Source organism: Chaetodon trifascialis, chromosome 16 (assembly GCF_039877785.1).
Source record: "Chaetodon trifascialis isolate fChaTrf1 chromosome 16, fChaTrf1.hap1, whole genome shotgun sequence".
Taxonomy (NCBI): Eukaryota; Metazoa; Chordata; class Actinopteri; order Chaetodontiformes; family Chaetodontidae; genus Chaetodon; species Chaetodon trifascialis.
Window position 1 is genome coordinate 17,923,059 of NC_092071.1, and position 12,983 is coordinate 17,936,041.

A 12,983-nucleotide genomic window follows, 5' to 3' on the forward strand; every position below is an offset into this window, starting at 1 on the left:
ATGCACAACCTTGATTTAGGAAACAATAAGCTTACAGTGCATGCTTGTGCTGAATGCCTGCGTACAATTAAATTCTGCGGAGTTTCACTATTTTCCCAGTAGGTCAGTTGATAATGAAAAGCTTGATCTTGTGATGCAATCCAAAAAAAGAAAGAAGAATGCTCACTCCCACTCAGTTTCTGAGAGAAACACTCCAGGGCCAGTCTGGACAGATACTGCTTTGTTGTTTGCAGTTAATAATATTCAGTAAGCAGATGATAGTCCTGCAGCTGTTGGCTCTTTAATCTCCTCCCCAACCTATGATAAGTGGTCAGAGCCCCGGGGACTGCAGCACCTACAATATCTCCCCTCTCATTCGAACATGCCACTTGAGATTTGCCCTCTGCACAAGGACTGCTGAGAAATGGTTTTCCTCCACACTGAACCATCGTAAGAAGTCGTGCTTTACAGCCTTTGCCTTTTGAGTGAGATTCTGTTCTCTCTCTGTGTCACAATAAGGCTTTTCTGCTCTTGTCTGCACTGTCAGTTATTTACTGAAGTCGATGCATGTTGGACACAGCGATGCCATTTTTATTAGCTATCAGTTATCCAGCTTTGTAAGTCTACCATTGCTGATTATATTTCAGCGATGGATAATTGGTGCCTTATTTTAATCCCCTTCAGCAATGATAGGACAAAGCTGAAATAGATGTAGGAATAACAGGATAAGGACTGATAAACCATTTAATCTCGTTCTGTTACAGTAAACAGTTACGCTAATGATAGCTGGAATATTTAGTGTTCATTTTGAAATTTAAAAAAAAAAGTTTTGAGAAACAGAGCAAACGATGCTCAGATATAGAATTGAATGTGTATGTAGCTCATTCTGTTTTTACACACAAATTAGTACCTAATTGTCTTTTCACAAGTACGTAAATTAAAATGTTGTGACATTATTTGAGTATTTGAGATTATGCTTGTTGTTGCATGTATGAAACAATGGTTGTGTCAGAAGCAGGATAAGTAGTCCTCCTCCCCAGCCACATCCACCACCTCGTGGGACATCCCAAGGCTTTCCCAGGCCAAGTGGGATATTTCATCCCTCCAAGTGTGTTCTGGGTCTTCTTTGTATCACGTCCCAGTCATATTTTAGGTGTTGTGGGGACAAACATATCAGCTGATGAACCACTTCACTTCAAAATGCTTGTTCATTCATTCATTGCAAACATACAATTAAAAAATATTCAGAATAAAGTCCATAATCATTGACATATTTCACATTTGGTCCGGCTGATCTGCTGTGCAGTGATTCTTGGGTTAGCATGTAATTAGAATGCATCCATGCTGCTACAATCAATATTTGTGTATTAATAATGGATCAAATGACTGCTTGGTTGTAAAAAGTGGCGCTATTGGTGATCAATCTAGTCTGCAGCCATTCAGAGCATTTTACCATCTTTCAGCCCATTGTTTTGGTTTTACAGCCTGCGACTAGGATACTATGAGATCCTTTTGATTTTTTTCTTTCCAGATTCAGTTTTAAGTTTTCCAAAATTTTGTCTTTTTCATTTAAATTTTTCTGATTTTTGTGTTTCATAAATTAAGCACATTTTGTCATTTTGTTTATTCTAACACACGTTTACTGCAGTAATCGTGTGTTAGAATAGAATTTCAATAAGAAATTGTTCAGAATGTAATTAATATCAATGTATTTGTTATAACAACACTATTTCTTATCAAACTAAACTTGTGCAGGACTGCCTCGCTATGAAGCGAGCACACAGGTTAAGTTTTTTAAAATGCTAGACTAAAAATGACGTAGCTTTTCCATTTTTTCATTCAGAATATCTGACGAACTCTCCAACAGCCTCTCTTCTTGCATCTGCTGATGTGTTGTACTTCTGAGAGTTTGTTGAAGTGATGAGCTCTTGCCTGTCTGTCTCTGAGGACCTCTTCAACATGACTTTTTGTGTGTGAAACACCAAAACATAACAGCATTGTTCTCTCCATTCATTCAACATAGGCACGCTGAAAAGATGCTTATAATGGGAGGGAAATCTAGATAAATGTCATCCACATTTGGAAATTTCCATGATATTCTGTGTTTTCCACTTTTTATTAGCAAATGATATGATTCTGTCCGAGAAAAAGCTCTAAAACTCTACTTAATATTACCTGTCCAGCACTAAACTACCTGCCACTGGTAAACGTAGTGTCACATTTAGCAGCTGAAAAACCAGAAATTTCCCTCAAGAATTGGTGGAGAGCAAAACAGAGCTAAAAACAGAATGAATATTGGACTGTGCTTACATTCACTAGGTGGATACAATGTGTAATGCTGCTTCCTGTCTGCTGGATGTGTAAATAATGCATTAATAACTCATAAAAATGTGTTAATAACTTACAATTTCCCCATATCAAATTAAAAAGTGATATGTCAGTGTTGTGTCTGCAGCTTGTTTTTACTGCCCCCAGATGGCCAAATCAATTAATGCAGGTTTAAGTGAAAGTACCCACTAAACACTTGTTTTATCCTAAAATTAGGAAAAATTACATAGCCCTCTCCAGAATCTTTCATGCACATGTACAAGAATATTAGATACTTTAAAGGAAATGACTGGAAAATATGGGAAATGTTACCAAAATAAATACTTATTTTCCATATATGATATGGAAATATTTAAATATATACTATAAGAATATTATGAGTAGTAGCAGTAGCATGTATCAACATGTTTTTTATGATTACTTGCTTATGACTAGAAGTCAGTATGATATTCTGACGCTGTGAAACGCACCGATGTCTGGCGCCAAAAAGAAAAAAAAAACATCTGACGTCAGCCTGGTGCAGACCCTCGTCAAAACGCACTCAAAGCAGATGCCAGTATTCCAAATGCACATTTCCCCCCCCCCCCCCCCCCCCCCCGTCCCTTTTTTTTCTCACGACGACTTCAGCACAGCAAGCGCCTGTTCATTGAATTGCGCGTCGCACCTCCTCGTCATGACAACTAGCTGTGAGATTGAAATATTGCAAGTGGTGTCCTATAAGCGAGAGAGGCGATGAGACCGCACTGAGAGAGAGAGAGAGAGAGAGAGAGAGAGAGAGAGAGAGAGAGAGAGAGGGAGGCAGCTGGAGCGCAAGCCGCGGGATCCTCTTCAGCAGGCTCCGGGCTTCCAAATCATATCACTGCATCCTCATACTGAAAGCATTTATGGCGCTGTTGTAAAACCATGAAGGCCAAACGGAAGATCCCCGCGCTCTTTCTCTCTCTGAGTCTCTACTTTCTGTTCAGAGCGCCAGATACCAAGAAGTGAAATCAAGAGAGAGAGCAGCACGCAAGCGCGCACAGAGGAGATCTGGACACCTGATTTTGTGGGGTGTCTTAAGAGCGCTGTTTCTCATTTTAAGTCAAGTGATCCGTGTTTGGGTTCTTTTTCCTTTTTTTTCTTTTCCTTTCCCGTTTTTTTAAGGCCGTGGCGGTGCAGTGGGGCAGATACCGTGGATTATCATCAGCATGGACAAGCGGGGAAAAGAGGACAGATCACTGCGTTGACTTTTGAGGCAACGCGCGCAGTCTTGACGCTATAGCGTTACGCTTTTATTTCACTCCGAGCGCCTTTTCCTCCACCTCCTGTTCGAATCACACTCGCCGCCGCATCTCAGTGTTATTAAAGTCCAAAAAATCTGTGGATAAGGAACAGAGCAGGGTGTTGTCAGAGAGGGATGAGAGGAGGAGGAGGGGGCAGTATGAGGTGTGCTTTTTTTGGAGAAGCCAGAGAAAGACAGACACCGAGGAGGTGTACCGATGTGCGAAAGCCTGCGACGCGTTACCCTCCTGAGAAATAATTGCGACCAGGGAAGAAATGGCCTAGTTAAAAGCCCATCGACACGCCGGCAGAGCATAGAACAGAAGAATCGTGTTTAGATGGACGGGCCATCATCATCGTCATCGTCATAATTCCGGTGCTCGCATCGAGTCTTTTAGGTAAGCCGTATGTTCACCACCACTTCCTAAACGTGACTGGAGGTTTTTCTGTCTGTCATGGGCTTCATGTGTGCGCAATCTGTACGCTTTGGTGACTTCGCACAATGCGCACGTTATCCATCTTGACGCACTGTCACAATTGGGGGGAATGAGATTTCAGTGCAAATCCTCGTGCCACTTTGTTGCTATAGCACATATTTTCTTCCTTCCAGCGGGAGCCTTCGATTGGCCTTGCCTGTTGATAAGCTGTCACATCTTAACATGATCAGGCCACTTTGTGCTTCCAGCATCGGCATTCTGTCGCTTTAGCTGCTAACAAGATGTTATTCAGGAGATTTAAGTGGAACCAACTCATCATGTAGACTGTTCATTATTATTAGCAGCGGCAGTGTGGCTCACTTGGGCTCCAATGGTGTCCTGTTCCCCTTGGTTGTGAAGGTATAGACTCCTTTAATCGTGCTCTTATTGCGCTTATTGATGGCTGTATTGCCGCTTAATTAGACACACATGCTGCTATGATGCAATGTAACTAATCTCAACCAGAGTGTGTGACAGGCCTTGAACTCAGAAGATGTCCTCTCTAATGAACCAACCCCACAACAGCTCTGAGACACACACACACACACACACACACACACACACACACACACACACACACACACACACACACACACACACACACACACACACACAGAGTTCGCACAAACGCTCACACAGACACACAGAGCCTGTGCCGGAGAAGATGCAGATAGGATTGTGAATTAAATGCACACACTCTGATGATCCAGCGAAGGCTCCATTAATATTCAGTGGTGGTTGGGCAGTGCTCAGTTAATGGCAGACAACAGGACCTCTGTTCTGACAGGTCATGGATGAGAAATGGTATATTTTCATTTTTAGGGGAATGAAATGTGTTTGTTTGTGTTTTTCCCGCAGACACGGTGCCTGTAGCTATGGAGGAGTGACATTTAAGATCCATCAGAAAACCAATAAAGTCATTTTGTAGACTTGCAGAATTTGGTATCGCTCGTGTTCATGTACTGTTGGTATAGCTGTGATTGCTTTCTTAGGCCAGCATCATGTCAGCCTGGTTACTGGCATTTGGACACTTGTGCAAATACAACAGAACATGGCTGAAGACTTGCATGGGTTTCAGACTGTATCAGCCGTATATCTGCCTAATTCAGTGCATTTTTGATCCAGATGTCATTCCATACATGGCAGAATGGAACCTGTTTGGCAGAACTGAGCCCAGAACCCCAAATATAAAAGTATTTTTGGAACATTTATTATTTTCAAGCTAATAATTTCATTATCTGTTCCTGAAATTGATCCATTATGTTTCCAGTTACTCACTAACCAGTGGGCCTGGAAGATTTGGTGGCAAATTATAGTAAATGGTGATTCTTTACCATACTGAAGGATGTTAGTTCAGTGACATCATCATCAACAGTCACAGTATATAATTGTAATACACATACTTTAACTGTTAAAACCACCAGCATTTGTTTTAATATCCAAGAAATGATACTGTGACTCCACCATTCCCAGATTACTGTATCCAGTAAGCTACAGTAAAGGGCCAGCAAAGCTAATATTGTGGTGAGCACAAGTCATTTGGTCTCCTGAGAGAAAATGGAAAAGATAAATGGAATAAAAAAGAAAGAATGGCGGATTAATGGATTGAATGACAACACGAAGTGGAGACTTACAGTCCAGAACAAAACGTGTTAGTGTTAAATGAGGTATGCTTGGCTGATTTGCGGATGAGCGGGGTGACGTGTCAGAGCGTGTTCAGAGAAATGTCCTCTCCACCACAGCTTTTTTTACCGGAGGACAGGTTTGATGTCCATTTGTTGTAGGACAGTAGCTAAACAGCCGTCCCAGCCTCATGGGTATTTTAACTGTGGTCCTTTTTTATTACATATTTGGTTAAAGCTTAATTTTGAATTGATTACCTCTTTATGGATCTGAACAAGTAAAACAAATGAAACACTTGAAGTCATCATTAAGACTTTGATATGTGACATTTTGGTTTGCATCTTCCTGTTTTTTTGTTTTTTTTTGCTGCTTACTGATATAACAAAGGTGCAGTGGGTGGGAATGGACTGAAGTGCACGCAGCATACTTCAGAAGCAGTTCATAGTAATAAAAGAACATGACTTGGTCTTTTGGTCCGCTCTTTGATGCTGCAGTGCTGTGTGGATGAATACAGTTGTTCCATTCGAAAAACAAGTTTGCTGTTCCACTGAGTCAACAAGCTTTGCTGTTAGACTGAGTGAGCTCATAGAGGGACTTGGTTGCTGCTGCATGGGCATAGGCTGCTTGCACTGAACCACCACAGCCATAGGGTGTGCTTTCTAAAACCTGGCTGACAAGTGATGGTGAGCTGAAGTGTCATTAATTTAGCTGTGGCCTCTTGAGTAGAAACAAAAGCATGATTAAGAAATGTTTTAATGGGCTTAAGTTGTATTTGTCAAAGGGGGCTACACTCATTTTATTCCAAACCGTGCCTACATGTACTTTGAACTGCACAGTTTGTGGTTTGGTCGCTGCTTTTTGTCGCTGTCCATTTTAAAAGTACGCTTTCACGCTGTGGACACTAATGTCTCTGTCTTTACAAATTATGTTGCTGCCGCTGAATGTCTTCTGCTGTAAAACAAGCTGTGTCTAAGTATGTGTTAAAAACTCCTCATATCAAATGCATTACAAACTTTACAGTGTCACTGAGCTGCCAACACATGAAGAGGCCACACTGAAGAAAACAGTGGTCCCCAAGCAATGATGCATTCCTACTCTGAAAAGTGCAAAAATCTGATATATTCTCACATGATTCTGTATATTCTTATATAATACAGTTGCACTTGAAGCGCCTTTGCCACGTGCTTTTAATGGAAGAACAGCAGAGAGGAGGTTGGGGAGCTTCTCTGTTGTGACTGAACACCATCTCTGCACCTATCACTGCTAAAGTCAGTCTAAGCCAGTGGATGTTTGGCTAACAGTGATCCAGTCTGTCCACTTTGTAGATGAAACATTGAACCCCACAGAATGTAATGGATGCCACTGGTGTGTGTGCATGACATTAATGCAAGGGCCTCCAAAATTGATCTTCGTGGGATAAAGTACAGGATAGCCCTCATTGCTAGTATCTTCCATCATTCTTTTTTTTTTCTTTTTTTTTTTTAACCTGGAGTGACTGTGCCATTCCTGTTTCTCATGTTACAACACTATGAATTGTGTGTCGGTCCCTTAAGGAGACCCTGCAGTATTGTGCACTTACAAAAAGTGTGTTTCAAGGGCTCAAAAAGTCCACAGGAGAGCCCTTGTGTTCTTGCCATTTCTTTTAGTGTGGGACTTTCCCGAGCTCTCAGAGCTGTATCAAGAACATGCTTCACAATCTGTTGGACTGAGAGATTGGGCATTGCGATTGGATATAACCTATAGCATCACTGCTGCACCAGGAACCAGTCCGTGCAGAAAGCTGCACATTTTTAGCACAAAGATCAGACACATAAACATTTTTAGATTACTTTTTAGATTCTGAGCACTGCCATGTTGTGTTTTTTTTTGAGTTTGTACAATTATCAGGGAGCACAAAAAGCTCGGCAGAAGCCCCAGACAGCATGAAAATCCAACCCAGATTGTCTTATATTTGAGCAGCTTGGAGGCTTGGCAGCTGTTACTATCCATACATCCTCCCTCCATCCGAGTAGCCTACTTTCTCACCAAGCTACAACATCTTTACATAAAACATTTACTGTATTCTGACTTAATGGTGTAGCTGCCGCAATGGAGGCTTGGAGATTTTAATTTCTGTGTGAAGATGTCAAGTCAGAGAAAAGGCAGGATAGAATGACCCAGCACTCAGCCACATCACGACCAAGGAGGAGAAAAACAGGAGAATAGCTTGACCTGACCCATTATCCGTGAGCAAAGTAAAGCTGGAGAAACGCCTGTGCAAATGCCATGGTAACCATCTTGTGTAACCTCCTTTGAACAATATCACATAACAGTCATCCATGAGATATAAGCCCTGATAAGTGCTGTCCTGTCTTGTGAAGTCTGGGAAGAATATCACACCAAACCCCATTCAAATATCTGGTCATTTAATGTGCCTTTTCTTAGCGACGGAGGCCGAGCCCATTAAAAAACGGTACCCGTGACCTTTCCTGAACCGCAGAGTTCCACCCTTCAGCTTCATCAGACATGATCCATTAAGCAGCTGTAACATTTGAAATCTCTGATATGTTTTGGGCAGTGATACACAAGCCAGAGCTGCCATTCAAATCTTGCATGTGTTCTTTAAAGCAAAGGCAGCGTATCGTGGAACTACACTGATCTGAATTCACCTCGGTGCTCTTTAGAAAAGGGTGGGCAGCGCTGATGTGAACTGGAAAGATATGCACTTTGAAATGTAGCCAACATGATGAATTTGGGAGGCAGCCCACTTATTGTTAGTTAAATGTCATAGTTTCTAGAGTTTCAGATGGGAACATGATAGCACAGTGGAAAAAAAGACACCAGGGTATGTCCCTCTTGTCTGGTGCTTGGCATATGGAATCTCACTGTAGCTGTAGCTAATAAAGCCGGTGACATAATTAGGGGCTAAATAAAATGAGCCAAGGTGGACATACATTGACCAAAAACAAAAAGAGAGAGCATGTGTAGTGTAGTCACAGGCTCTGCGAGTTGTCTGAGTCATTATATCAAAAGTACTAAGATGTTAGACAACGTAATCCACAGACATTTTAAGACATAGATCTGAGGCAAACACTGACAAGCACTGAAATGAGTAATACCCTGAATAATACTGGGGCCTGAAAAGCCTTTTCAAATTCCACCTGACGTTGAAAATGGTGGGCATTTTGTCTTCAATGAACATTTAAAAAAAAAAAAAAAGCTCATGTCATACTGTCAGAAAGGTGCAAAGACAAGCGTATAAATACATTCACAGTATGTGATGACAGAATTACATCCTGTTGTCCAAAGTAGAGAAATCCACCTCAGAACCACAGTCAGCTCTTGATGGAGCTGTTTTTAGTGGAAACAGTAGGTTATTCATTATTGCCATAAACACGGAGAGCAGACAGTTAAAATAAAATAAAAAAAGGGGGGGGGGGTGTGTGGAAAATTAGACACTTAGCAGGAAAAAAAACCCATCAATAGCAAGCTTTGACACATCACTGCAAATGGCAAACATTGGAAACCTTGAATTGGAAATGTGTTTAAATATGAAAATTGCAACCTTTTTCTTGTTTTGATTTCATTACAATGTTTGGTGTTTCCAAGTAAAACCATGTACTGTGCTTGACCTTTAACTTAAGGTACAAGTAACTGCTGTGCTGAAGCAAAAAAACAGACATCACAAACGGCCCGTATAGTCAGTGTTTTCCAACAGCTCGCTGGATGCATCTGGTTTATCCGTGTCTGGGCTTCGCAATGGATTCTGAGCTGCTGAGTTTGCCTTTATATACCAGAACACTAGTAGGGTGTTGTAGAAAAGTTCTGATGATCCCAGATATCTGGAAAAAAAAGTCCAGCAGTGTCAACGCAGATTAAAACAGAACTTCCTGGACAATAATAGGTCTTATATTACCTAAAAAATAAAGAAAAAATAAAATTCAAATTGGCTAATTTACAGTACTTCCTATGACCTATTTCACGAAATCCATTTCCTCTTGCATAAGAAATTCTAATTAAGCCTGAAATGTGTTATTATATTAGGGAAGTAGCATGAGATCAGTACTATAGTACAGTGGGACTCAGAGTGGAATTTCAGAAATGAAAGTCAGCATCGTAAAACAAGGTAGAATAAGGCAGTTTAGCAAGATAGAATAAAAAAAAACTTTTGTAAACACTGGCCCGGAGACCTTTTGTGCTTTGATAGAGTTCATGCAAATCCAGCCCGGACAGGCTTCTTTAATACATGAGCGCCGCGTGCCCTCTTTGATAATGGTGCCATGCTACATGCATACTAAACGGAAGGAAGTGGCACAGCGAAATTCACCTGCACGTCTTTGCAAATGTGTGTTCCCACAACATACAGTAGAAGCTTGCCGATGTCGTGACTACTCGCTCTCTCAGGCATACTTGGCGTACCACTGAGGCTGGTGAGCTAACCACTAACACGCCAGTTGGGCTAGCACTGGTTAATCATAATAGCTGTAAGAGGTTTTTATTTTCCCTGTGCTGCGCCATTTACTTCCCCCAGGAATTTCATTTTCGGGATTGAACATGTCATTCAATAAAGAGTTATTGTAGGGGGGGTGAGCTCTCCAAGCCAGACAGCTTGCTTTCTTACTGTCACTAAGCAAAGATGGCTTGGATGTTAACAGTCACACAGTTTATTCAAGGAAAAAATATTTGATCTACCGACGTCTGTCTCATAATTATCTGAAAGCCATTCCTCTTGGAGGCGTTTATACAGCGACAGAGACGGTTAAATAGAAGTGGATGGAGCGATGTGTTAACAAGGTGTGATAGCTTCTGCTGTTTTGGGCTCTCCGGCTCTCTGTTCCCTCAAAGATAAGCGCTGTCAGGACCGTCAGCTCTTTGTTAGTAGAACAAATCTGCATGTTGAAGTTGAACTCAACATGAAAAAGTAGTAAGATGTAGTTTGCCCCGGCGAGTAAATCTACTGTTGTGGCAATTCTGTTGCAAATTAAGGCCCAGTGTAAACTTCATAGCACCATCATGTTACATTTTGCCATTGCAGCCAACATTTTGTCAAATCACTTGAACTTGGTGAACGTCAAGGTCAGTTGTAGTGAAGGCTTTTAGACCATACAGCTGATTTCTAAGCAGGTTCACATGAGCACAACCAATGTAACCCCATTCTGGACTACTAAGACCACTACACTGTACCCTGCTCTTGCAAAATGTCAGGCAGTGCAGTCAGACACTTACATCAAAGGATTCAGGCCCATTTATTGCAAATAAACGTCCGGATGCACTTGGGGGAAAATGCTCTGACGGCACTCCAAGCAGCACGCGGGAGTCCACATGACACGCGACCCGTAACTGAAGCAGTGACACGAAGAATCACATCAGCGAGAGTGTGAGCTTGTCAGATTATCAATACCACCTAATTACCTTGTTTTAATCTGATAGGTAATAGTAAGAGTCAGCTGATACTGATCATCTGATGGCGCGCAGGAACCCAGTGTCCTACCTGAACCAACATGAGGCTTCATGTCGCTGCATTTTGGGCTTTCTTTCTATCCATTTGTCAGGATTAATGAGGCTGCATGGTGGCTGATTTTACTTTGAGGTTTCAGTGTCAGCTTGTGTAGGTAGTTGGTGTTGATGAAATTTTTTATTGTTAAGATTAGTTAGTTTTTATTGGAATATTTTACACATTGTATTTGTAGGAGTATTTAATTACAGAACAGAAGAAGATTAAATTGATTGCAAATGCTGCAAAGTCTTGCATGTTTTTTTGAAGTGCTCTTATTTTGAATGATTTGTCTGTTGGCATTGAAACCCAAATTACATTCTCCATCTTTTATTCAGCTTACCTCAGAGCCTTTGGAGGAAGGAAACCTCTCAACACTTTTGGGCATACAGATCATTTCAGCAGCGTACATCATATACAGTGCCTCTCTGTGCTCTGCTTAAGCTAACTTCCACATCATCGATGCAGCCAGCCCATCTGTCATGGTACACTTTCCACTGAACGTGACAGTCCTCTTAAGGCAACATTTAAATTTCACCAGCCGTTTTGTGTTGGAAGAGCATGGCAAAGTAAACCGTGTGTATTTACTCAAATGAATGATGGTCCTGAGTCAGAATACCCCCAGTGTGAGACAGTAAAGCAGACTTATGTTCCACGATGTGTTGCTGAACTCCTCTGGCTGGAAAAAGAAACCAGTCTGCCTCCCCCCCTTCCTGAAAAGATGAGCAGTGCGTAGCTGCAGGGCCAGCTGCATGACTTGTAGATGATTGTATTAGCTATTATTATGATTGCCTGTGGTCAAACATAGTGCACCTGCTATCTCCCACACATAAAGCATGGGAATTTTTTCGGTCTTAATGTGTGATTGATCCTCTATAGTACGCATTCCTCATCCCGTCTGCACAATGTTCCCACCTATATGAGGTTTAAAGGGTCTTTATCATGGCTGCAGACAAACTTGTATAATGCTGATTGCTCTGTGTGTCTGTTGATTTCTGCCATAGTGTAATAACACATGATTTATAATGCGTTGCGTCTCAAACAGCGTCACAGATTCCACTGTCTGTTTTGTTGGCATATTTTCATAATTTTTCTGTGAAACATACTGTACGACAATGCTCTCCTGTAGATGTAAGAGAAAACACATTGCAAATAGCAAAGAAGCAAACAGATATTTTTGATTTAATGATACTGACCCTGCAGCCCTCGGACAGGACCGTCAATACTGGATGATTTTTCGAACCTTTGATTACATTCGGTGATCTACAATATCTGCACATGGCAGCTACGCTATGGTTAAGGACAGGGGACGATTGTGGTCAAAGGACATTTCAAGGCTTGGCAACTAAAACATCTAAAGTAGTAATCCTTGTTGCCTCAATTTAGCAACACCTGTGGTAACCATGGTAACAGCAAGTGCAGTTCAACAATACAGCAAACACTCTTGGAAAAACAACAGGAAAACACCAGAAAAGGAGCTGCTTAATCCGTTTACACTCACGTTGTTTTAATTAAGAAGTCAGTCAGTGATTGGACTCTTTCCATCTTGCCATGCTGTGCACGGCGCGGCATGCGGGTTACCTAGGTGAGAAGGTGGAGGTGTGCAGTCTGTCACCTGCAGCTCTTCATCTAACAGCTCACTGTGGCTTTTCCTGACTCTTCCTTGACTCGCTGCAATATTTAAAGCTGATCTGCTATCAGAAAGTGTAAAAAATGTAACTTTCATCAGGCATTTTTGATGTCAGTGCGAACTATGGTGACAAGTATATTGCATTTCCTGTGGTTTCTTCACAATAAAAGCCACTCCTTGTTAGCAGGATGCTTTGTTTGCATTAACAGTAACT

At 41.5% G+C, this 12,983-nt stretch overlaps 1 protein-coding gene across 2 annotated transcripts in view; it reads left to right on the top strand.

The window, feature by feature from the left end:
* The first annotated feature begins 3,101 nt into the window (after positions 1-3,101).
* The window catches only part of nlgn2b (neuroligin 2b), a 61,341-nt gene continuing 51,459 nt past the window's right edge, over positions 3,102-12,983 (top strand). The window contains exon 1 of one of the 2 annotated variants that reach the window (XM_070982253.1): positions 3,102-3,965. The gene's annotated coding sequence lies outside the window, so the exon portion shown is untranslated. The remainder of the gene's footprint in view (positions 3,966-12,983) is intronic. The other variant, XM_070982254.1, reaches the window with a different exon arrangement.